The sequence below is a fragment of the Lissotriton helveticus genome, chromosome 5_1 (assembly GCF_964261635.1).
Source record: "Lissotriton helveticus chromosome 5_1, aLisHel1.1, whole genome shotgun sequence".
Taxonomy (NCBI): Eukaryota; Metazoa; Chordata; class Amphibia; order Caudata; family Salamandridae; genus Lissotriton; species Lissotriton helveticus.
Window position 1 is genome coordinate 720,763,630 of NC_136065.1, and position 24,141 is coordinate 720,787,770.

Genomic DNA, 24,141 nt, shown 5'->3' on the forward strand with positions numbered 1-24,141 from the left:
GTGCAGAGTGAGTGCAGAGTGACAGTGAGTGCAGAGTGACAGTGAGTGCAGAGTGACAGTGAGTGCAGAGTGACAGCAGAGTGCAGAGTGACAGTGAGTGCGGAGTGACAGTGAGTGCAGAGTGACAGTGAGAGCAGAGTGACAGTGAGTGCAGAGTGACAGCAGAGTGCAGAGTGACAGTCAGTGCAGAGTGACAGTGAGTTCAGAGTGACAGTGAGAGCAGAGTGACAGTGAGTGCAGAGTGACAGCAGAGTGACAGTGAGTGCAGAGTGACAGCAGAGTGACAGTGAGTGCAGAGTGACAGTGAGTGCAGAGTGACAGCAGAGTGCAGAGTGAGTGCAGAGTGACAGTGAGTGCAGAGTGACAGTGAGTGCAGAGTGACAGTAGAGTGCAGAGTGACAGCAGAGTGCAGAGTGACAGTGAGTGCAGAGTGACAGTGAGTGCAGAGTGACAGCAGAGTGCAGAGTGACAGTGAGTGCAGAGTGACAGCAGAGTGACAGTGAGTGCAGAGTGACAGCAGAGTGACAGTGAGTGCAGAGTGACAGCAGAGTGACAGTGAGTGCAGAGTGACAGCAGAGTGACAGTGAGTGCAGAGTGACAGTGAGTGCAGAGTGACAGTGAGTGCAGAGTGACAGTGAGTGCAGAGTGACAGCAGAGTGCAGAGTGACAGTGAGTGCAGAGTGACAGTGAGTGCAGAGTGACAGCAGAGTGCAGAGTGACAGTGAGTGCAGAGTGACAGTGAGTGCAGAGTGACAGCAGAGTGACAGTGAGTGCAGAGTGACAGTGAGTGCAGAGTGACAGCAGAGTGACAGTGAGTGCAGAGTGACAGCAGAGTGACAGTGAGTGCAGAGTGACAGCAGAGTGACAGTGAGTGCAGAGTGACAGCAGAGTGACAGTGAGTGCAGAGTGAGAGCAGAGTGACAGTGAGTGCAGAGTGACAGTGAGTGCAGAGTGACAGTGAGTGCAGAGTGACAGCAGAGTGACAGTGAGTGCAGAGTGACAGCAGAGTGACAGTGAGTGCAGAGTGACAGCAGAGTGACAGTGAGTGCAGAGTGACAGCAGAGTGACAGTGAGTGCAGAGTGACAGTGAGTGCAGAGTGACAGTGAGTGCAGAGTGACAGTGAGAGCAGAGTGACAGTGAGTGCAGAGTGACAGCAGAGTGACAGTGAGTGCAGAGTGACAGCAGAGTGACAGTGAGTGCAGAGTGACAGTGAGTTCAGAGTGACAGCAGAGTGCAGAGTGAGTGCAGAGTGACAGTGAGTGCAGAGTGACAGTGAGTGCAGAGTGACAGTGAGTGCAGAGTGACAGCAGAGTGCAGAGTGACAGTGAGTGCAGAATGACAGTGAGTGCAGAGTGACAGTGAGAGCAGAGTGACAGTGAGTGCAGAGTGACAGCAGAGTGCAGAGTGACAGTGAGTGCAGAGTGACAGTGAGTGCAGAGTGACAGTGAGAGCAGAGTGACAGTGAGTGCAGAGTGACAGCAGAGTGACAGTGAGTGCAGAGTGACAGCAGAGTGACAGTGAGTGCAGAGTGACAGTGAGTGCAGAGTGACAGCAGAGTGCAGAGTGAGTGCAGAGTGACAGTGAGTGCAGAGTGACAGTGAGTGCAGAGTGACAGTGAGTGCAGAGTGACAGTAGAGTGCAGAGTGACAGTGAGTGCAGAGTGACAGTGAGTGCAGAGTGACAGCAGAGTGCAGAGTGACAGTGAGTGCAGAGTGACAGCAGAGTGACAGTGAGTGCAGAGTGACAGCAGAGTGACAGTGAGTGCAGAGTGACAGCAGAGTGACAGTGAGTGCAGAGTGACAGTGAGTGCAGAGTGACAGTGAGTGCAGAGTGACAGTGAGTGCAGAGTGACAGCAGAGTGCAGAGTGACAGTGAGTGCAGAGTGACAGTGAGTGCAGAGTGACAGCAGAGTGCAGAGTGACAGTGAGTGCAGAGTGACAGTGAGTGCAGAGTGACAGCAGAGTGACAGTGAGTGCAGAGTGACAGCAGAGTGACAGTGAGTGCAGAGTGACAGCAGAGTGACAGTGAGTGCAGAGTGACAGTGAGTGCAGAGTGACAGCAGAGTGACAGTGAGTGCAGAGTGACAGCAGAGTGACAGTGAGTGCAGAGTGACAGCAGAGTGACAGTGAGTGCAGAGTGACAGCAGAGTGACAGTGAGTGCAGAGTGACAGCAGAGTGACAGTGAGTGCAGAGTGACAGTGAGTGCAGAGTGACAGTGAGTGCAGAGTGACAGTGAGTGCAGAGTGACAGTGAGAGCAGAGTGACAGTGAGTGCAGAGTGACAGCAGAGTGACAGTGAGTGCAGAGTGACAGCAGAGTGACAGTGAGTGCAGAGTGACAGTGAGTGCAGAGTGACAGCAGAGTGCAGAGTGAGTGCAGAGTGACAGTGATTGCAGAGTGACAGTGAGTGCAGAGTGACAGTGAGTGCAGAGTGACAGCAGAGTGCAGAGTGACAGTGAGTGCAGAGTGACAGTGAGTGCAGAGTGACAGTGAGAGCAGAGTGACAGTGAGTGCAGAGTGACAGCAGAGTGCAGAGTGACAGTGAGTGCAGAGTGACAGTGAGTGCAGAGTGACAGTGAGAGCAGAGTGACAGTGAGTGCAGAGTGACAGCAGAGTGACAGTGAGTGCAGAGTGACAGCAGAGTGACAGTGAGTGCAGAGTGACAGTGAGTGCAGAGTGACAGCAGAGTGCAGAGTGAGTGCAGAGTGACAGTGAGTGCAGAGTGACAGTGAGTGCAGAGTGACAGTGAGTGCAGAGTGACAGTAGAGTGCAGAGTGACAGCAGAGTGCAGAGTGACAGTGAGTGCAGAGTGACAGTGAGTGCAGAGTGACAGCAGAGTGCAGAGTGACAGTGAGTGCAGAGTGACAGCAGAGTGACAGTGAGTGCAGAGTGACAGCAGAGTGACAGTGAGTGCAGAGTGACAGCAGAGTGACAGTGAGTGCAGAGTGACAGTGAGTGCAGAGTGACAGTGAGTGCAGAGTGACAGTGAGTGCAGAGTGACAGCAGAGTGCAGAGTGACAGTGAGTGCAGAGTGACAGTGAGTGCAGAGTGACAGCAGAGTGCAGAGTGACAGTGAGTGCAGAGTGACAGTGAGTGCAGAGTGACAGCAGAGTGACAGTGAGTGCAGAGTGACAGTGAGTGCAGAGTGACAGCAGAGTGACAGTGAGTGCAGAGTGACAGTGAGTGCAGAGTGACAGCAGAGTGACAGTGAGTGCAGAGTGACAGCAGAGTGACAGTGAGTGCAGAGTGACAGCAGAGTGACAGTGAGTGCAGAGTGACAGCAGAGTGACAGTGAGTGCAGAGTGACAGTGAGTGCAGAGTGACAGTGAGTGCAGAGTGACAGTGAGTGCAGAGTGACAGCAGAGTGACAGTGAGTGCAGAGTGACAGCAGAGTGACAGTGAGTGCAGAGTGACAGCAGAGTGACAGTGAGTGCAGAGTGACAGCAGAGTGACAGTGAGTGCAGAGTGACAGTGAGTGCAGAGTGACAGCAGAGTGCAGAGTGACAGTGAGTGGAGAGTGACAGTGAGTGCAGAGTGACAGCAGAGTGCAGAGTGACAGCAGAGTGCAGAGTGAGTGCAGAGTGACAGTGAGTGCAGAGTGACAGTGAGTGCAGAGTGACAGTGAGTGCAGAGTGACAGTGAGTGCAGAGTGAGTGCAGAGTGACAGTGAGTGCAGAGTGACAGTGAGTGCAGAGTGACAGCAGAGTGCAGAGTGACAGCAGAGTGACAGTGACTGCAGAGTGACAGCAGAGTGCAGAGTGACAGCAGAGTGCAGAGTGACAGCAGAGTGACAGTGTTGGACAGGCCACATGAAGGGCTCGCTCCCTCCCCGCAGGACAGGGCCCGGGCCACCGTCAGCACCATTGCCCGGCCCAGCCGCCATCTTGGACACGGCACCACGCGGCCGCGCGGCCTCAGCCCGACCCCAACCCTGGGCCTGGCCAGGCCCCGACATCCCGGCACCACCCTCCACCCAGGAGGTGAACGGCCCACTTGGCAGGTCAATGGGAGTACGAAGTGTCGACGGCTCTCCCCCGCCAGGTGCCGAGCACCCCCAGCCTCCTCGGGCGCTGGCTCCACCCCCCTGCTGGGTGTCTGGACTCCCTCATCCCAGACCTCCCGACCTCCAAGAGCGAGGGTCCGGACATCAAAGGGCGCCAGACCTATAACTGAGGCAGCCCCAGGACAGGAAGGCAGTTGTATCCTGGAGTCGAGAGACGCCGCGACGAACTCATCCTTGACGGACTGTTGGCGCTGCCACAGCCCTGCCTTGTGAACTATTGTCCTGCCTGCTGGCGCTGCCGCGGCCCTCTGCAACCTTCATCCTCGTGGGACCGGCTGGCGCTGCCGCGGCCCTCTGCAACCTGCATTCTCGTGGGACCTGCTGGCGCTGCCGCGGCCCGTTGTAACCTTCATCCTCGTGGGACTTGCTGGCGCTGCCGCGGCCCGTTGCAACCTGCATTCTCGTGGGACCTGCTGGCGCTGCCGCGGCCCGTTGTAACCTTCATCCTCGTGGGACCTGCTGGCGCTGCCGCGGCCCGTTGTAACCTTCATCCTCGTTGGGACCTGCTGGCGCTGCCGCGGCCCGTGCCACCTACGACCTCTTCGGGACCTGCTGGCGCTGCCGCGGTCTGACCCATCCGAACACCGAGCTCGAGGATTGTGAGCTATCACCGTTACACACCCGTACCCGTGGGTACCAAGACTGTCCCGCTACCCCCTTCCCTTACTAGAGACTAGAATTGAGAGGATCATCGTGTCCTGATCGCCCTGTATCGTACCACTCTACTACCCGAAGTGCCTATAAAAGGTGTTACCATAAGCTTTGTGTGGTGTCCATCTGTGGGGGGGAAGTTACCTGTCTGTGCGATCACTCTGCTCGGCCGACCCTCCAGGTCCCCGTCTAACATTGGTGGCTAGCGGCGCGATCCGAACCAACGCGTACCGTACAGACAGTAACTCACCCTACGACTAAAACCACAATGACGACCAAAGAGAGCGGATCGGCGGAGAAGTTCCAGATGGAAAAGCTGGAAGAATACAACCACCGAGAGCTCAAACAATTTTGCATGGACTTAGGCATTGCTACCACCGGGCTAAGCACAAAAGAAGACTTCAAAAACGCCCTAGAGGCCTGGACAGAGACAAATACCGCAACCCCCCGGGACCCCGCAGCCCCGGAAGTCAACACCACCCGGACGGAGGAACGGAGACCAGGCCCCTCCCATGAAGAGATCCAGGAGCGGGAAAAAAATAGATTACACGAGTTAGACTTGGCACGACTCAGATTAGACGGAGAGTTGAAACTGGCGGAACAAAAAATAAACTTAGAACACTTACGGCTCAGAGAAGAGCGAGAGGAAAAACAGAGACAGAGAGATCTCGAAGAAAAAAGACTGGCATACGAGCACGAGTGCAAACTAGCGGAGATAGAAATACGCAAACTGAACAAAAACCTAGGGGTGCCCGAGCAACCGCACTCCCCGGGTCCTACCGAGCAGAAGGTCCACATCCCCAAGGATGTGGTCCGAGAATATCACCGGAACGACGACATACAGCAGTGGTTCAAAGCCTATGAGATTGCCATGACCGCCCACCGGGTCGCTCGAAGTGACTGGGGAGCCGGTCTATGGGGGAGATTCGTCAACGAGGGTCGTGATGCCCTGCTGCAGCTTCCGGACCATCAAATGACGTCCTATGACCATATGAAGGCCGCCCTCCTCAGTCGATATGGACTTACACCCGAAATGTACCGCCAGAGGTTCCGCAACTGCACCCGGATCCCAGGTACGACGTGGTTGGAATACGTGAACTATTTCAGCCGAGCCTTCGAGGGGTGGATCAAGGGTAACAACGTAACCACCTACGAACAACTCTTCAATCTCATTGTGTGGGAGCACCTCTCCAACAACTGCTTTGTCGAGCTCAGGCAGCACCTCCTCGACAGTAAATTGACTGAACCCCGGCAGCTCGCCACCGAGGCGGACCGGTGGGAGAGCACCCGAGTGGCCCGGAGTGGGCCGAATGAGCAGAACAGAACCAACCAAGGTCACCATCGTCCCCGAGGAGGAGGAGGAGGCCCGGGTCGGGGCAGAGACGCCGCCCCGGCCGCACCCATGAACGCCACCCCGGCTCCAGCAGGCCGGGGAAACCCCCCGATGCGCCCGGGGTTCCGAGCTAACGTGACGTGTCATCGATGCCAGCGAGTCGGCCACTATGCCAGTGACCTGACCTGCCCGAAGAACCAGGTCCCCGGGCCCCGCCAGATGGCGGCCGCCGCCCTGGGAGAAGAACAAATCTCCGAAGACACGGAGACCTATGAGTCGGAGCAGTTCGAGTGGGAACCCGCCGCCATGACCCTGGCATGCCTGGGAGGAAGAGACATGGTCCCGCGGACTCCCCTGCCCGCCAACACTCGGAAGTACAGCCAATGGGTGAGCATCAATGGGCGCAAGGCCGAGGCCCTGCGTGACACCGGGGCCAGTGTGACGGCCGTCCGCTGTCACCTGGTGACCCCAGAACAAATCCTACCAAACGTACTTTGCCCCGTCCGATCGGCAGACAACTCGGAGAGCCTGTGTCGGATGGCCTGCGTCCCCTTCGAATGGGGAGGAGTGTCCGGCATGCTGAAAGTGACTGTCCGTGACGATGCCCCTGTAGACTGCCTCCTGGGGAACGATCTCGAGAGCTCCCCGTGGGCCGCTGTGGAAAGAAGAGAGCATCTGGGGATGTTGGGTCTCCCGGACTGGGCATGCGTAACCACCCGGTCCATGGCCACCCGCACCATCCCTAGACCAGAAGAACCAGAATGGGCAGCGCCTCCGCCCTCGATCACTCCAGAAGAAGACTTCCCCCAGACCGACCACCCGGACCCCACCCCAGAGGGGTCCACACAGCCCCCCGAGCTTCCCGACCTGGCTCAGTGGCGTCAAGAAGGGGGGCCCACCCAGGAACAATTCCGGCAGGAGCAAAAGACCTGCCCCTCCCTCGAGGGATTGCGACAGCAAGCGCTCGCCCAGAGCCAAGGAGACACCACCGGGGCCCACTGGGTTTATTGGGACAATGATCTCTTGTACAGCGAACAGAAAATCGCAGAACTGGGGGCCGGGCGAGTGCTGGTGGTGCCCCTCCACTTCAGAGACTTCCTGTTGAACCTAGCCCACGATGTCCCCCTGGCCGGGCACCTGGGCCAAGACAAGACCTACCACCGCCTGGTGACTCACTTTTTTTGGCCCAAAATGAGGAACGATGTATCCAACCATTGCCGGTCCTGCCCGACCTGCCAGACCAGTGGGAAGAGCGGCCGCAAACTCAAGGCACCCCTACAACCATTCCCCGTGGTGACCACCCCGTTCGAAAGGGTGGGAATAGACATTGTGGGGCCCCTGGACCCCCGAACAGCACAGGGACATCGCTTCATCCTGGTCCTGGTGGATCACGCTACCCGCTATCCTGAGGCGGTCCCCCTTCGTACGATAACAGCCCCAGTAGTGGGTCGAGCCTTGATGGGGATCTTCTCTCGAGTGGGCTCCCCCCGAGAAGTCGTCAGCGACAGGGGTACGAACTTTATCTCAAAATACATGAAGTCCCTCTGGCAACAGTGTGGGGTCACCTACCGATTCACGACCCCCTATCACCCTCAAGGGAACGGACTGGTTGAGCGGTTCAACCGCACGCTCAAAGGGATGATTGGGGGGTTGGAAGAGCCCCTCCGTCGCCAGTGGGATGTGCTACTACCGTGCCTTCTCTTTGCCTACCGAGAAGTCCCCCAGAAGTCCCTCGGCTTCAGCCCTTTCGAACTCTTGTATGGACACCCGGTGCGAGGCCCGCTCAGCCTAGTCAAAGAAGGCTGGGAAATGCCCCCTCTAAAGAACCCTCCAGATGTTTTCAAGTACCTCCTAACCCTCCGCAACCAGACCAGAAGGTTCAGAGAGATGGCAAAAGCAAACCTGGAGGCCAGTCAGGAGGACATGAAAAGGTGGTACGATAGAAATGCATCCTCCATCGAATTTGAATCCGGTCAACAAGTGTGGGTAATGTCTCCCACCGAACCATGCGCCCTGCAAGACAAATGGACGGGGCCCTTCAAAGTAATCGAGCGCAAGAGCCCTGTCACCTATCTCATCGATATGGAATCTTCCCGAAACCCTCTCCGGGTCCTCCACGCTAATAGACTGAAACCCCACTTTGTACGCTCCGAACTCAGCCTCCTGATGGCAACCGACAATGGAACCGAGGAGGACTCCGAACCCCTCCCTGACCTCCTACGGTCACGGGAGAAGGACGGCTCCGTGGACGGGGTCCGACTCTCGGAGGCCCTCACCCTGGAACAGCGCCAAGGCTGCCGAGTCCTCCTGCTACAGTTCTCCACCCTGTTCTCCCTCACCCCAGGGGTCACCCCCTGGTGCTTACACGACGTGGACACGGGAGACAGTCCCCCTATCCGCCATCGGGCCTACCGCGTACCAGATCGGGTACGGGCCTGCATCCAAGAGGAGGTGGCCAAGATGCTCACCCTCGGGATCATCGAGCCCTCAGACAGCCCCTGGGCCAGCCCAGTGGTACTGGTCCCCAAAGCGGCCGCCCCCGGCACCACGCCGGAGCTCCGGTTCTGCGTCGACTACCGGGGCTTGAATGCGGTCACCAGAACAGACGCACACCCCATCCCCCGAGCAGATGAACTAATCGACCGCATGGGAGCTGCCCGCTACCTCAGCATCTTCGACCTGACAGCGGGCTACTGGCAGATCGGTCTCACACCCCGGGCCCAAGAACGATCTGCATTCTCTACCCCGGATGGCCACTATCACTTCAAGGTCATGCCATTCGGCATGAAGAATGCCCCAGCAACCTTTCAGCGGCTAGTAAACCAGGTCCTGGCAGGACTCGAAGGATTCAGCGCCGCCTACCTGGACGATATCGCTGTGTACAGCCACCACTGGTCCGACCACCTCCACCACCTCCGAGAGGTGCTACAGGCCCTCCAACGAGCTGGCCTCACGATCAAGGCCAGCAAATGCCAAATTGGCCAGGGGTCCGTGACCTATCTCGGGCACCAGGTGGGAAGCGGTCTGGTGGCCCCTCTGCAAATCAAGATCGCGGCCATCCAGTCGTGGCAGTCCCCCATCACCCAGACCGAGGTCCGCGCCTTCTTGGGACTCACGGGCTACTACCGACGGTTCGTGAGGGACTATGGCAGCATCGTAGGGCCCCTCACGGAACTCACCTCCAAAAACCAACCAAAGAAGGTCAACTGGACCCCAGACTGTCAAGCGGCCTTCGAGAAGCTGAAGGCCGCCATGTGCTCCGCCCCGGTGCTCCAGGCCCCCGACTACAGTCGGGAATTTATCGTCCAAACAGATGCCTCCGACCATGGCGTTGGGGCAGTCCTTTCCCAGCTGAACCCCGAAGGACTTGACCAGCCAGTGGCTTTCATCAGCAGACGGCTCCTGGCCCGAGAACGACGCTGGAGCACCATCGAGAGGGAGGCCTTCGCCGTGGTGTGGGCCCTCAAAAAGCTCCGGCCTTATCTCTTCGGCACCCACTTCCGGGTCCAGACCGATCATCGACCCCTGCAATGGCTCATGCAGATGCGGGGGGAAAACCCGAAACTACTACGTTGGTCCATCTCCCTGCAGGGGATGGACTTCACTGTGGAACATCGACCCGGCCAGGACCACGCCAACGCGGATGGCCTGTCCCGCTTTTTCCGCCTCGACGAGGAGAGTCCCCAAGAAGATGGGTGACTCTCCCCGCCTTCAGCTGGGGGGGACGCATGTTGGACAGGCCACATGAAGGGCTCGCTCCCTCCCCGCAGGACAGGGCCCGGGCCACCGTCAGCACCATTGCCCGGCCCAGCCGCCATCTTGGACACGGCACCACGCGGCCGCGCGGCCTCAGCCCGACCCCAACCCTGGGCCTGGCCAGGCCCCGACATCCCGGCACCACCCTCCACCCAGGAGGTGAACGGCCCACTTGGCAGGTCAATGGGAGTACGAAGTGTCGACGGCTCTCCCCCGCCAGGTGCCGAGCACCCCCAGCCTCCTCGGGCGCTGGCTCCACCCCCCTGCTGGGTGTCTGGACTCCCTCATCCCAGACCTCCCGACCTCCAAGAGCGAGGGTCCGGACATCAAAGGGCGCCAGACCTATAACTGAGGCAGCCCCAGGACAGGAAGGCAGTTGTATCCTGGAGTCGAGAGACACCGCGACGAACTCATCCTTGACGGACTGTTGGCGCTGCCACAGCCCTGCCTTGTGAACTATTGTCCTGCCTGCTGGCGCTGCCGCGGCCCTCTGCAACCTTCATCCTCGTGGGACCGGCTGGCGCTGCCGCGGCCCTCTGCAACCTGCATTCTCGTGGGACCTGCTGGCGCAGCCGCGGCCCGTTGTAACCTTCATCCTCGTGGGACCTGCTGGCGCTGCCGCGGCCCGTTGCAACCTGCATTCTCGTGGGACCTGCTGGCGCTGCCGCGGCCCGTTGTAACCTTCATCCTCGTGGGACCTGCTGGCGCTGCCGCGGCCCGTTGTAACCTTCATCCTCGTTGGGACCTGCTGGCGCTGCCGCGGCCCGTGCCACCTACGACCTCTTCGGGACCTGCTGGCGCTGCCGCGGTCTGACCCATCCGAACACCGAGCTCGAGGATTGTGAGCTATCACCGTTACACACCCGTACCCGTGGGTACCAAGACTGTCCCGCTACCCCCTTCCCTTACTAGAGACTAGAATTGAGAGGATCATCGTGTCCTGATCACCCTGTATCGTACCACTCTACTACCCGAAGTGCCTATAAAAGGTGTTACCATAAGCTTTGTGTGGTGTCCATCTGTGGGGGGGAAGTTACCTGTCTGTGCGATCACTCTGCTCGGCCGACCCTCCAGGTCCCCGTCTAACAGACAGTGAGTGCAGAGTGACAGCAGAGTGACAGTGAGTGCAGAGTGACAGCAGAGTGACAGTGAGTGCAGAGTGACAGCAGAGTGACAGTGAGTGCAGAGTGACAGCAGAGTGACAGTGAGTGCAGAGTGACAGTGAGTGACAGTGAGTGCAGAGTGACAGCAGAGTGACAGTGAGTGCAGAGTGACAGCAGAGTGACAGTGAGTGCAGAGTGACAGCAGAGTGACAGTGAGTGCAGAGTGACAGCAGAGTGACAGTGAGTGCAGAGTGACAGCAGAGTGACAGTGACAGCAGAGTGACAGCAGAGTGCAGAGTGGCAGCAGAGTGCAGAGTGACAGTGAGTGCAGAGTGACAGTGAGTGCAGAGTGACAGCAGAGTGCAGAGTGACAGTGAGTGCAGAGTGACAGTGAGTGCAGAGTGACAGCAGAGTGCAGAGTGACAGTGAGTGCAGAGTGACAGCAGAGTGACAGTGAGTGCAGAGTGACAGCAGAGTGACAGTGAGTGCAGAGTGACAGCAGAGTGACAGTGAGTGCAGAGTGACAGCAGAGTGACAGTGAGTGCAGAGTGACAGCAGAGTGACAGTGAGTGCAGAGTGACAGCAGAGTGACAGTGAGTGCAGAGTGACAGTGAGTGCAGAGTGACAGTGAGTGCAGAGTGACAGTGAGTGCAGAGTGACAGCAGAGTGACAGTGAGTGCAGAGTGACAGCAGAGTGACAGTGAGTGCAGAGTGACAGTGAGTGCAGAGTGACAGCAGAGTGCAGAGTGAGTGCAGAGTGACAGTGAGTGCAGAGTGACAGTGAGTGCAGAGTGACAGTGAGTGCAGAGTGACAGTAGAGTGCAGAGTGACAGCAGAGTGCAGAGTGACAGTGAGTGCAGAGTGACAGTGAGTGCAGAGTGACAGCAGAGTGCAGAGTGACAGTGAGTGCAGAGTGACAGCAGAGTGACAGTGAGTGCAGAGTGACAGCAGAGTGACAGTGAGTGCAGAGTGACAGCAGAGTGACAGTGAGTGCAGAGTGACAGTGAGTGCAGAGTGACAGTGAGTGCAGAGTGACAGTGAGTGCAGAGTGACAGTGAGTGCAGAGTGACAGCAGAGTGCAGAGTGACAGTGAGTGCAGAGTGACAGTGAGTGCAGAGTGACAGCAGAGTGCAGAGTGACAGTGAGTGCAGAGTGACAGTGAGTGCAGAGTGACAGCAGAGTGACAGTGAGTGCAGAGTGACAGCAGAGTGACAGTGAGTGCAGAGTGACAGCAGAGTGACAGTGAGTGCAGAGTGACAGTGAGTGCAGAGTGACAGCAGAGTGACAGTGAGTGCAGAGTGACAGCAGAGTGACAGTGAGTGCAGAGTGACAGCAGAGTGACAGTGAGTGCAGAGTGACAGCAGAGTGACAGTGAGTGCAGAGTGACAGCAGAGTGACAGTGAGTGCAGAGTGACAGCAGAGTGACAGTGAGTGCAGAGTGACAGTGAGTGCAGAGTGACAGTGAGTGCAGAGTGACAGTGAGTGCAGAGTGACAGTGAGAGCAGAGTGACAGTGAGTGCAGAGTGACAGCAGAGTGACAGTGAGTGCAGAGTGACAGCAGAGTGACAGTGAGTGCAGAGTAACAGTGAGTGCAGAGTGACAGCAGAGTGCAGAGTGAGTGCAGAGTGACAGTGAGTGCAGAGTGACAGTGAGTGCAGAGTGACAGTGAGTGCAGAGTGACAGCAGAGTGCAGAGTGACAGTGAGTGCAGAGTGACAGTGAGTGCAGAGTGACAGTGAGAGCAGAGTGACAGTGAGTGCAGAGTGACAGCAGAGTGCAGAGTGACAGTGAGTGCAGAGTGACAGTGAGTGCAGAGTGACAGTGAGAGCAGAGTGACAGTGAGTGCAGAGTGACAGCAGAGTGACAGTGAGTGCAGAGTGACAGCAGAGTGACAGTGAGTGCAGAGTGACAGTGAGTGCAGAGTGACAGCAGAGTGCAGAGTGAGTGCAGAGTGACAGTGAGTGCAGAGTGACAGTGAGTGCAGAGTGACAGTGAGTGCAGAGTGACAGTAGAGTGCAGAGTGACAGCAGAGTGCAGAGTGACAGTGAGTGCAGAGTGACAGTGAGTGCAGAGTGACAGCAGAGTGCAGAGTGACAGTGAGTGCAGAGTGACAGCAGAGTGACAGTGAGTGCAGAGTGACAGCAGAGTGAAAGTGAGTGCAGAGTGACAGCAGAGTGACAGTGAGTGCAGAGTGACAGTGAGTGCAGAGTGACAGTGAGTGCAGAGTGACAGCAGAGTGCAGAGTGACAGTGAGTGCAGAGTGACAGTGAGTGCAGAGTGACAGCAGAGTGCAGAGTGACAGTGAGTGCCGAGTGACAGTGAGTACAGAGTGACAGCAGAGTGACAGTGAGTGCAGAGTGACAGTGAGTGCAGAGTGACAGCAGAGTGACAGTGAGTGCAGAGTGACAGCAGAGTGACAGTGAGTGCAGAGTGACAGCAGAGTGACAGTGAGTGCAGAGTGACAGCAGAGTGACAGTGAGTGCAGAGTGACAGCAGAGTGACAGTGAGTGCAGAGTGACAGCAGAGTGACAGTGAGTGCAGAGTGACAGTGAGTGCAGAGTGACAGTGAGTGCAGAGTGACAGCAGAGTGACAGTGAGTGCAGAGTGACAGCAGAGTGACAGTGAGTGCAGAGTGACAGCAGAGTGACAGCAGAGTGCAGAGTGACAGTGAGTGCAGAGTGACAGTGAGTGCAGAGTGACAGTGAGAGCAGAGTGACAGTGAGTGCAGAGTGACAGCAGAGTGACAGTGAGTGCAGAGTGACAGCAGAGTGACAGTGAGTGCAGAGTGACAGTGAGTGCAGAGTGACAGCAGAGTGCAGAGTGAGTGCAGAGTGACAGTGAGTGCAGAGTGACAGTGAGTGCAGAGTGACAGTGAGTGCAGAGTGACAGTAGAGTGCAGAGTGACAGCAGAGTGCAGAGTGACAGTGAGTGCTGAGTGACAGTGAGTGCAGAGTGACAGCAGAGTGCAGAGTGACAGTGAGTGCAGAGTGACAGCAGAGTGACAGTGAGTGCAGAGTGACAGCAGAGTGACAGTGAGTGCAGAGTGACAGTGAGTGCAGAGTGACAGTGAGTGCAGAGTGACAGTGAGTGCAGAGTGACAGTGAGTGCAGAGTGACAGTGAGTGCAGAGTGACAGCAGAGTGCAGAGTGACAGTGAGTGCAGAGTGACAGTGAGTGCAGAGTGACAGCAGAGTGCAGAGTGACAGTGAGTGCAGAGTGACAGTGAGTGCAGAGTGACAGCAGAGTGACAGTGAGTGCAGAGTGACAGCAGAGTGACAGTGAGTGCAGAGTGACAGCAGAGTGACAGTGAGTGCAGAGTGACAGTGAGTGCAGAGTGACAGCAGAGTGACAGTGAGTGCAGAGTGACAGCAGAGTGACAGTGAGTGCAGAGTGACAGCAGAGTGACAGTGAGTGCAGAGTGACATCAGAGTGACAGTGAGTGCAGAGTGACAGCAGAGTGACAGTGAGTGCAGAGTGACAGCAGAGTGACAGTGAGTGCAGAGTGACAGTGAGTGCAGAGTGACAGTGAGTGCAGAGTGACAGTGAGTGCAGAGTGACAGCAGAGTGACAGTGAGTGCAGAGTGACAGCAGAGTGACAGTGAGTGCAGAGTGACAGCAGAGTGACAGTGAGTGCAGAGTGACAGCAGAGTGACAGTGAGTGCAGAGTGACAGTGAGTGCAGAGTGACAGCAGAGTGCAGAGTGAGTGCAGAGTGACAGTGAGTGCAGAGTGACAGTGAGTGCAGAGTGACAGTGAGTGCAGAGTGACAGCAGAGTGCAGAGTGACAGTGAGTGCAGAGTGACAGTGAGTGCAGAGTGACAGTGAGAGCAGAGTGACAGTGAGTGCAGAGTGACAGCAGAGTGCAGAGTGACAGTGAGTGCAGAGTGACAGTGAGTGCAGAGTGACAGTGAGAGCAGAGTGACAGTGAGTGCAGAGTGACAGCAGAGTGACAGTGAGTGCAGAGTGACAGCAGAGTGACAGTGAGTGCAGAGTGACAGTGAGTGCAGAGTGACAGCAGAGTGCAGAGTTAGTGCAGAGTGACAGTGAGTGCAGAGTGACAGTGAGTGCAGAGTGACAGTGAGTGCAGAGTGACAGTAGAGTGCAGAGTGACAGCAGAGTGCAGAGTGACAGTGAGTGCAGAGTGACAGTGAGTGCAGAGTGACAGCAGAGTGCAGAGTGACAGTGAGTGCAGAGTGACAGCAGAGTGACAGTGAGTGCAGAGTGACAGCAGAGTGACAGTGAGTGCAGAGTGACAGCAGAGTGACAGTGAGTGCAGAGTGACAGCAGAGTGACAGTGAGTGCAGAGTGACAGTGAGTGCAGAGTGACAGTGAGTGCAGAGTGACAGTGAGTGCAGAGTGACAGTGAGTGCAGAGTGACAGCAGAGTGCAGAGTGACAGTGAGTGCAGAGTGACAGTGAGTGCAGAGTGACAGCAGAGTGCAGAGTGACAGTGAGTGCAGAGTGACAGTGAGTGCAGAGTGACAGCAGAGTGACAGTGAGTGCAGAGTGACAGTGAGTGCAGAGTGACAGCAGAGTGACAGTGAGTGCAGAGTGACAGCAGAGTGACAGTGAGTGCAGAGTGACAGCAGAGTGACAGTGAGTGCAGAGTGACAGCAGAGTGACAGTGAGTGCAGAGTGACAGCAGAGTGACAGTGAGTGCAGAGTGACAGTGAGTGCAGAGTGACAGTGAGTGCAGAGTGACAGTGAGTGCAGAGTGACAGCAGAGTGACAGTGAGTGCAGAGTGACAGCAGAGTGACAGTGAGTGCAGAGTGACAGCAGAGTGACAGTGAGTGCAGAGTGACAGCAGAGTGACAGTGAGTGCAGAGTGACAGTGAGTGCAGAGTGACAGTGAGTGCAGAGTGACAGTGAGTGCAGAGTGACAGTGAGTGCAGAGTGACAGCAGAGTGCAGAGTGAGTGCAGAGTGACAGTGAGTGCAGAGTGACAGTGAGTGCAGAGTGACAGTGAGTGCAGAGTGACAGCAGAGTGCAGAGTGACAGTGAGTGCAGAGTGACAGTGAGTGCAGAGTGACAGCAGAGTGCAGAGTGACAGCAGAGTGCAGAGTGAGTGCAGAGTGACAGTGAGTGCAGAGTGACAGTGAGTGCAGAGTGACAGTGAGTGCAGAGTGAGTGCAGAGTGACAGTGAGTGCAGAGTGACAGTGAGTGCAGAGTGACAGCAGAGTGCAGAGTGACAGCAGAGTGACAGTGACTGCAGAGTGACAGCAGAGTGCAGAGTGACAGCAGAGTGCAGAGTGACAGCAGAGTGACAGTGAGTGCAGAGTGACAGCAGAGTGACAGTGAGTGCAGAGTGACAGCAGAGTGACAGTGAGTGCAGAGTGACAGCAGAGTGACAGTGAGTGCAGAGTGACAGCAGAGTGACAGTGAGTGCAGAGTGACAGTGAGTGACAGTGAGTGCAGAGTGACAGCAGAGTGACAGTGAGTGCAGAGTGACAGCAGAGTGACAGTGAGTGCAGAGTGACAGCAGAGTGACAGTGAGTGCAGAGTGACAGCAGAGTGACAGTGAGTGCAGAGTGACAGCAGAGTGACAGTGAGTGCAGAGTGACAGCAGAGTGACAGTGACAGCAGAGTGGCAGTGAGTGCAGAGTGACAGCAGAGTGCAGAGTGACAGTGAGTGCAGAGTGACAGTGAGTGCAGAGTGACAGCAGAGTGCAGAGTGACAGTGAGTGCAGAGTGACAGTGAGTGCAGAGTGACAGCAGAGTGACAGTGAGTGCAGAGTGAGAGCAGAGTGACAGTGAGTGCAGAGTGACAGCAGAGTGACAGTGAGTGCAGAGTGACAGCAGAGTGACAGTGAGTGCAGAGTGACAGCAGAGTGACAGTGAGTGCAGAGTGACAGCAGAGTGACAGTGAGTGCAGAGTGACAGCAGAGTGACAGTGAGTGCAGAGTGACAGTGAGTGCAGAGTGACAGTGAGTGCAGAGTGACAGCAGAGTGACAGTGAGTGCAGAGTGACAGCAGAGTGACAGTGAGTGCAGAGTGACAGCAGAGTGACAGTGAGTGCAGAGTGACAGCAGAGTGACAGTGAGTGCAGAGTGACAGCAGAGTGACAGTGAGTGCAGAGTGACAGTGAGTGCAGAGTGACAGTGAGTGCAGAGTGACAGTGAGTGCAGAGTGACAGTGAGTGCAGAGTGACAGCAGAGTGCAGAGTGAGTGCAGAGTGACAGTGAGTGCAGAGTGACAGTGAGTGCAGAGTGACAGTGAGTGCAGAGTGACAGCAGAGTGCAGAGTGACAGTGAGTGCAGAGTGACAGTGAGTGCAGAGTGACAGCAGAGTGACAGTGAGTGCAGAGTGACAGCAGAGTGACAGTGAGTGCAGAGTGACAGCAGAGTGACAGTGAGTGCAGAGTGACAGTGAGTGCAGAGTGACAGTGAGTGCAGAGTGACAGTGAGTGCAGAGTGACAGTGAGTGCAGAGTGACAGTGAGTGCAGAGTGACAGTGAGTGCAGAGTGAGTGCAGAGTGACAGTGAGTGCAGAGTGACAGCAGAGTGACAGCAGAGTGCAGAGTGACAGCAGAGTGACAGTGAGTGCAGAGTGACAGTGAGTGCAGAGTGACAGTAAGTGACAGTGAGTGCAGAGTGACAGTGAGTGCAGAGTGACAGTGAGTGCAGAGTGACAGTGAGTGCAGAGTGACAGTGAGTGCAGAGTGACAGTGAGTGCCAGTGAGTGCAAAGTGACAGTGAGTGCAGAGTGACAGTGAGTGCCAGTGAGTGCAGAGTGACAGTGAGTGCAGAGTGACAGTAGAGTAACAGTGAGTGCAGAGTGACAGTGAGTGCAGAGTGACAGTGAGTGCAGAGTGACAGTGAGTGCAGAGTGACAGTGAGTGCAGAGTGACAGCAGAGTGACAGTGAGTGCAGAGTGACAGCAGAGTGACAGTGAGTGCAGAGTGACAGCAGAGTGACAGTGAGTGCAGAGTGACAGTGAGTGCAGAGTGACAGTGAGTGCAGAGTGACAGTGAGTGCAGAGTGACAGTGAGTGCAGAGTGACAGCAGAGTGACAGTGAGTGCAGAGTGACAGCAGAGTGACAGTGAGTGCAGAGTGACAGTGAGTGACAGTGAGTGCAGAGTGACAGCAGAGTGACAGTGAGTGCAGAGTGACAGCAGAGTGACAGTGAGTGCAGAGTGACAGCAGAGTGACAGTGAGTGCAGAGTGACAGCAGAGTGACAGTGAGTGCAGAGTGACAGCAGAGTGACAGTGAGTGCAGAGTGACAGCAGAGTGACAGTGACAGCAGAGTGACAGTGAGTGCAGAGTGACAACAGAGTGCAGAGTGACAGTGAGTGCAGAGTGACAGTGAGTGCAGAGTGACAGCAGAGTGCAGAGTGACAGTGAGTGCAGAGTGACAGTGAGTGCAGAGTGACAGTGAGTGCAGAGTGACAGTGAGTGCAGAGTGACAGTGAGTGCAGAGTGACAGTGAGTGCAGAGTGAGTGCAGAGTGACAGTGAGTGCAGAGTGACAGCAGAGTGACAGCAGAGTGCAGAGTGACAGCAGAGTGACAGTGAGTGCAGAGTGACAGTGAGTGCAGAGTGACAGTGAGTGCAGAGTGACTGCAGAGACAGTGTGTCAGGGTGCACATTGTGTGAGTGTGCAGAATGAGTGTGCAGGGTAAACAGTGTGTGACTATGCAGGGTGACATTGGGAGTGTGCGGGTGAGCAGTGTGTGAATGTTACGGGGCAGTGTGTGAGTGTGCAGAAAACACCACACACACATACACCACACACACATAACGCACACACAAACCACACACCTCAGTCTCTCAACACCACACACTTGTCACCACTCAACACAACACACTCACCACCACACTCACTCCCCAGGCTCACCCCCACAGACTCACCAGCACACACTCACCAGCACACAGAAAACAACACACACAACAACACACCCCCAGCCGTCAATGAATGCTTTCACCATGCACAAACACCAACAACCATCATCCATCTGTGCACGCTTTTACCAAGCACACACCCACCAGTCGTCAGTGCACCCTTCCACCAGGCACACACACCTCCAGCCGGCAGTGCACTTTTCCACCAAGCAATCGCAGTATGGTACACTTTACTTTTAAACATATTCATATAAAGCACAGCATGCCACCATTGGTAAAATTACAATTCAACCAACATACTTCCACTACACACCACATGCACACACTCCATAACACATGGCAAAAAGACATTGGCATTTACAATGCCATTAGCTCAAACTCAAATAAATCCGAGCCCGATTGCATTTCTAATGCTTGTTGTTACAGGGGTTCGCAATATCGGCCCTCTGTAACAAAATCGGCCAAAACCAGCCCACGCAAATTGCTCCGCTTCACTCTCCCTCACCCCAGGGGAGGGGGGCGACTGAGCAGTTTGCCAGGGCCGGTTTCTGTTCCCAGTCCGGCCCTATCCCTCTGCAATCAAACACTTTCCCTAATATTGCAATGACTCTCAATGTATAGTTATGATCTTTTTATAATTGTTTTGTACATTTCGAGATGAACCTGTAAGATTTTATTGCATTCTCTGTCATTATTTTCTCTGCTTTTCGTGCACAGTAGAGTCTGTCATAGTAAATATTTATATGTTGGTCAGAAGGTAAAACATTAGAGGAGAATTAAAACTGGATGCACGTACATTTGAATTGGGAATAAGGTTCAATTGAAGCACTTAACAGGTAAGGCTGATGAAGCACACCAAGGTCTGGTCAGTTTAGAGTTATCGCAGCAAGACTGGACTGGTGGCCACTCATTGGTCCTTGGCATGTTGTGGGTCCCACTTTAGTAAACAAGCACTAGTTTGTACCGCGTACAAACATTTTAGAAAGATTAAGCAAACCCTTTAACACCTTGCCTGCTAAGGCTTTTCCCGTCCTGTGCTGCTTGATTGATATTCCCATTGTTCATGACAAGGTCAGCTCGTCATAAGCACAGCTCCAGTGTACTGCATGACGAGCTGACCTTTTCATTAGCATGGAAGTGGTAGAACTGAAACCCACCCAGTTTGCATTGATGCTTTTGGCCAAAAATGCATTGGGACATGTTGTTTGTTTTTCCAAGAGGGGGAAATCAGGGTTTTTATTACTTAAGTCCAGCATACTTGCCCAATAACTAGTGTAAACCAAAGAGGTATGCAGTTCCTAATCAGTGATGCAGGTGGAGGTAAGTGATCTCACAAGTGAACCCTAGTGTGTGGTTATTCACAAGGACAGGAGAAGGGATTCCTCCTTTCGGAAAAAGACCCTCACACACCCAACAAGCAGGTGTCTTGCTTCATCATTGGGTCTGCTCCTACTCAGGTCGGTGCTGCAATAACCGATCAGGTGCCCGTGACGGGGCCCACTTGGCAGAGATCTTTATTCCTTAAGCTGTTGGGTGCAGTGCGTGTGAGGGCCCGACTGAATGATTAGGGTGTAGGCGGTGATACTGTGTATTAGTGTGAATTTAAAACAGGGATTAGTGATCCACTCAGAACAATTTTAATGAATTGTGCTCACTACCCTGGTTAAAACTAGAAGAACGCACACTCCCACTCTAAGGTATGTGGGAATATGTGCTGGTGTAATAGGTCAACATGTTTCTTGCCTGTTATCTATTGATGGCAATTCCTCAGGACCAGAAATGGATCTACCTACACCTTTTGGTGATGGTCAGGACCTCAATGAAGTACATACATGACCACCTATACAGTACCCTAAAAAGTGGTACTGGCAGATCTATACCACAACCTGCCATAGAAAACACAATATGACAATAATTAGATATAATTTCTGTCTGGTGACAATTTGTGACGTGCACCGTTGGACACACATGGAGCAAAGCACACGTACAGAACACAGGTGAGCTGTGACATGCATCATCTGTGATCTGTGTACTATTAAAAATATATTAAAAACATGTAAAAAGGCAGCAGAAAAAAATGCAACACACATAATTGTTGAATAACACCGGTAGGCATTCTCTGGTAAACTCACCCAGTTTGAGTCATGGGCTAACGACATTGTGTGCTGGGTGAGGCAGACACTACAGTGTAGTGTCATGAAAAAAAAAAGACAAAGGCAAGAACAGGAGGAGAAACCAGAGTTTCAAGATGGTACTTAAATGGCATATCTATGACCAAGGTACACTGTAGTGGCGCCCCAGGCCTTCTCCAGGCTTGGTAAGGCGTGGGTATCTGGGTACACACAAAACCTCCATCAGTCATCGCACATCGTGGAGGGATGTCGAACACAAGGAGCCAGCCCCTTAAATTAGGCCGATCGCATCCCCTAAACCAACCGGGATTAGTTACATCAAAGCTGCCGGCACACCCTGGGAGAGGCTTACCCCCATTCCAACAAATAACCCCACGTTGTGCTATACAACAAAACCGCACACAGAGGAACGCTCCCTCTCCCTTGAGTGGCAGCCAAAGTACACTTGAATGACCCAGGCATGTAAATGCAACAGACACAGCTGGTCACCCTATTATCAGAGCTGCTTGCTCAACAGGTCCGGTTGCCGAAGTTCATGGAGGTCTCGGAGACTCAAAGTTGCCCCGTCACCTTCATGCCTGGAGTGCCGCAAAAGGGGCTGTGCGCACTCGCAAGTACTTACAGTTAAGATGTGGAGGACCTTCCGCATCCCTAACCCTGCTCTCTACCAGACCGGGTCGCTCAGCACACATGGAGGCTTGAGTTGTTATACCCTGTCGGAGACGGCAAGGGGGTGTGGTACTTCTGGAACTACCAGAAGCTGCAAGTGATTTATCACAGGAAACCCCGAGCGCTAGACGCCGGAGAATTCAAGGCATGCTGTACCACCGACTAATCCAACTGACTGCAATGATAAGCTACGTTTGAATCAGGTCAACCTGCACAAGCTGCTGTGCTGTTATCTGGTACCATGGTAGGACTTTTTTGAAGAAGACACACAGATACATTATTCAGTCCTGAGGAAGACCCCCTTATAGACGATTACATAATCGCAATAGTTTCCAGGGGTAGAAACGTCTACGCTTACCATCTAGTGTTAATGATCACCCAGAACAAATTGTGAATAACTAGCTAAATTGCTAGTTGGGTTGAACCATATTTCACAATTTGTTCATGCTGTGTTTAAATGTGTGTCTTGAATTTATGTTGCTTTTGTCATGTATATAATGTATTGTGATATGTAAATATATTTGTTTTTGTTCACTTCACGTCACCAATTTAGGTATAATTGCATGTCTGTGTGTGTATATATTTTTTTTACTTAAAACTTTTTGATTGCACAATTTACATCAATTGATTATAAAATCCTGTATTGAATCAGAAGTATATGAGCTTTCTTTTTCTTTTCTACGGACATCGTTTGGTTATACAGTTTATATTGAATGTTTGTCTCATCTTACTGGAGGGACCAAATTGTATAAAAGATTTCGTGCTTTTTGAAGTGATTAGGTGACAGAACCGCTGTTCCCTTAAATGTAAATGTTTTCGTATAGCGCGCAGCTACCCGGACCGGGTCTCCCGGCGCTTGTACTCATACCGCAAAGGAACCCTTCATGCCTTTCCTTGTGAAGTGTCCACTCCTGGGCACCCCCATGGTGAAACCAGGCATCCCAGCGCTGTTGGGGCCGTTGTGGAGATTAAGCAAGCTATTGCCCAGAGTTGCAGCGTGGGACCCATGATTAGAATAGGCACTGAGGCAAGAATATCAGGTCAGAGGAATTTTGAGCCGAAGACCCGCCGAGGCGGGAATCAAACCCTGGTCCCGGGCCAGAGCTCTGCATCAAGGTCTGCCGCTCTAACCATTGAGCCACACTTCTCCTTAATGTACTAATCCCCAGGTTCTGCACGTAATTGGGTTACCCCATTAGCTTATACTAGGGAACTAATTAGGCATATCATTACTGTGACACTACCAGGTAGATCCATGTCAATAGACACTCAATAGGCGGTCTCAACACTCTTGTGGTGTGCTAATGCTCTGGAGGTCTGCGGTGATGCATAGAGTATCACATCTATTAATTGTTCTGATTATGTCAGGAGGCTCCAGGGTATTTCCTCATTGAGACCACTCTTGTCAGTAGACAATCACAGGACCCATCGTTGTTCTAGGCGGAACAATGTCTTCTTAGAAATGCCCGGGTGTGCTTCAAGTACACCCCATTCAAATGAGTCGTAGGCATGGCGTTGTTCATGGTGGTGTGCAGTCATCTTGGTATTGGTTTTATGACATCTGAAATTACTTTTGTGTTCCATCATGCGCACCTTTACCTGTCTCGTCGTCATTCCTATGTATAGGAGACCACAAGGGCAAATCAGTATGTAAATCCAATTGGATGAGTTGCAGTTTGTGTGCGTCATGATTACCCAAGTTACCCCATTCGGGAGTGTCAGTTCTTTTGTGATCTTAGTTTGGTGCATACTGAGCATGAACCACAGGGGTAGTGGCCCTTAACAGGGGGATGATCCCAAAGAGTTCTTTGTGAGTTGGTGTTTTGCTTTTTTGGTCTCGTGTCTATGAGCAAATCTTTAAGGTTGCTCGTCCGCTTGAACGCAAACCTTGGAGTAGGTAAGGACAGTGTACCTGTGTTCAAGATGTCCCAATGCTTACGGATTATGTTCCTAATCCGATTCAAGTCAGGAGTGAAGGTGGTGACACATGTGATAGCATTGTCTGGCTCTCTGGTCACGTTCTCAAGCAGGCTTTCACGATTGTTATGTCTTGCTTGTTTACGATCCAAAGCAACTGTTGTTGTTTGTCACATATTTCTGGCACATTCCTTGGAGGTGAACTATCTTTATTAACATTCTTTTTGATTTGATGTTCACTAAAGGTATCAGCAATTTGCAACTACTTCTCTTAAATATGCACTAGATGAGAATTCACACATTTCTTCTACTAGTAAATTAAAATACTATTCAGCCTGAATATTGATCTAATGTACATTGTGATTCTCTTTTTGACACAACCTTTGACAATCTTTCCCTGGTGGAATTAGTAAACTACTTCTAAAGTCATTATAAATGTCTTCTACTTCTGATCAGGGTTACTCAACGTATGTGCTTTCTGTGCACCATTGCACAGTCATTTTCTCAACAATGCCTTGGGGAAATATTAACTCACCTCTCTAAGTTGCCTTTAAATTATAATCTGTTTTGAATAAATATGACTTAAAATACATTTATTGTCACACAAATACTTCACGAGGATAGAAAAAAATACAATAGTAAAAAATAGAACTACATTGTTGGTTTTAAAACCTCACAAT

The 24,141-nt window shown here is 53.5% G+C and overlaps 1 protein-coding gene across 1 annotated transcript in view; it reads left to right on the forward strand.

The window, feature by feature from the left end:
* SORBS1 (sorbin and SH3 domain containing 1) overlaps positions 1 to 24,141 on the forward strand; it is a 1,860,906-nt gene that overhangs the window by 556,397 nt on the left and 1,280,368 nt on the right. The window lies entirely within an intron of this gene.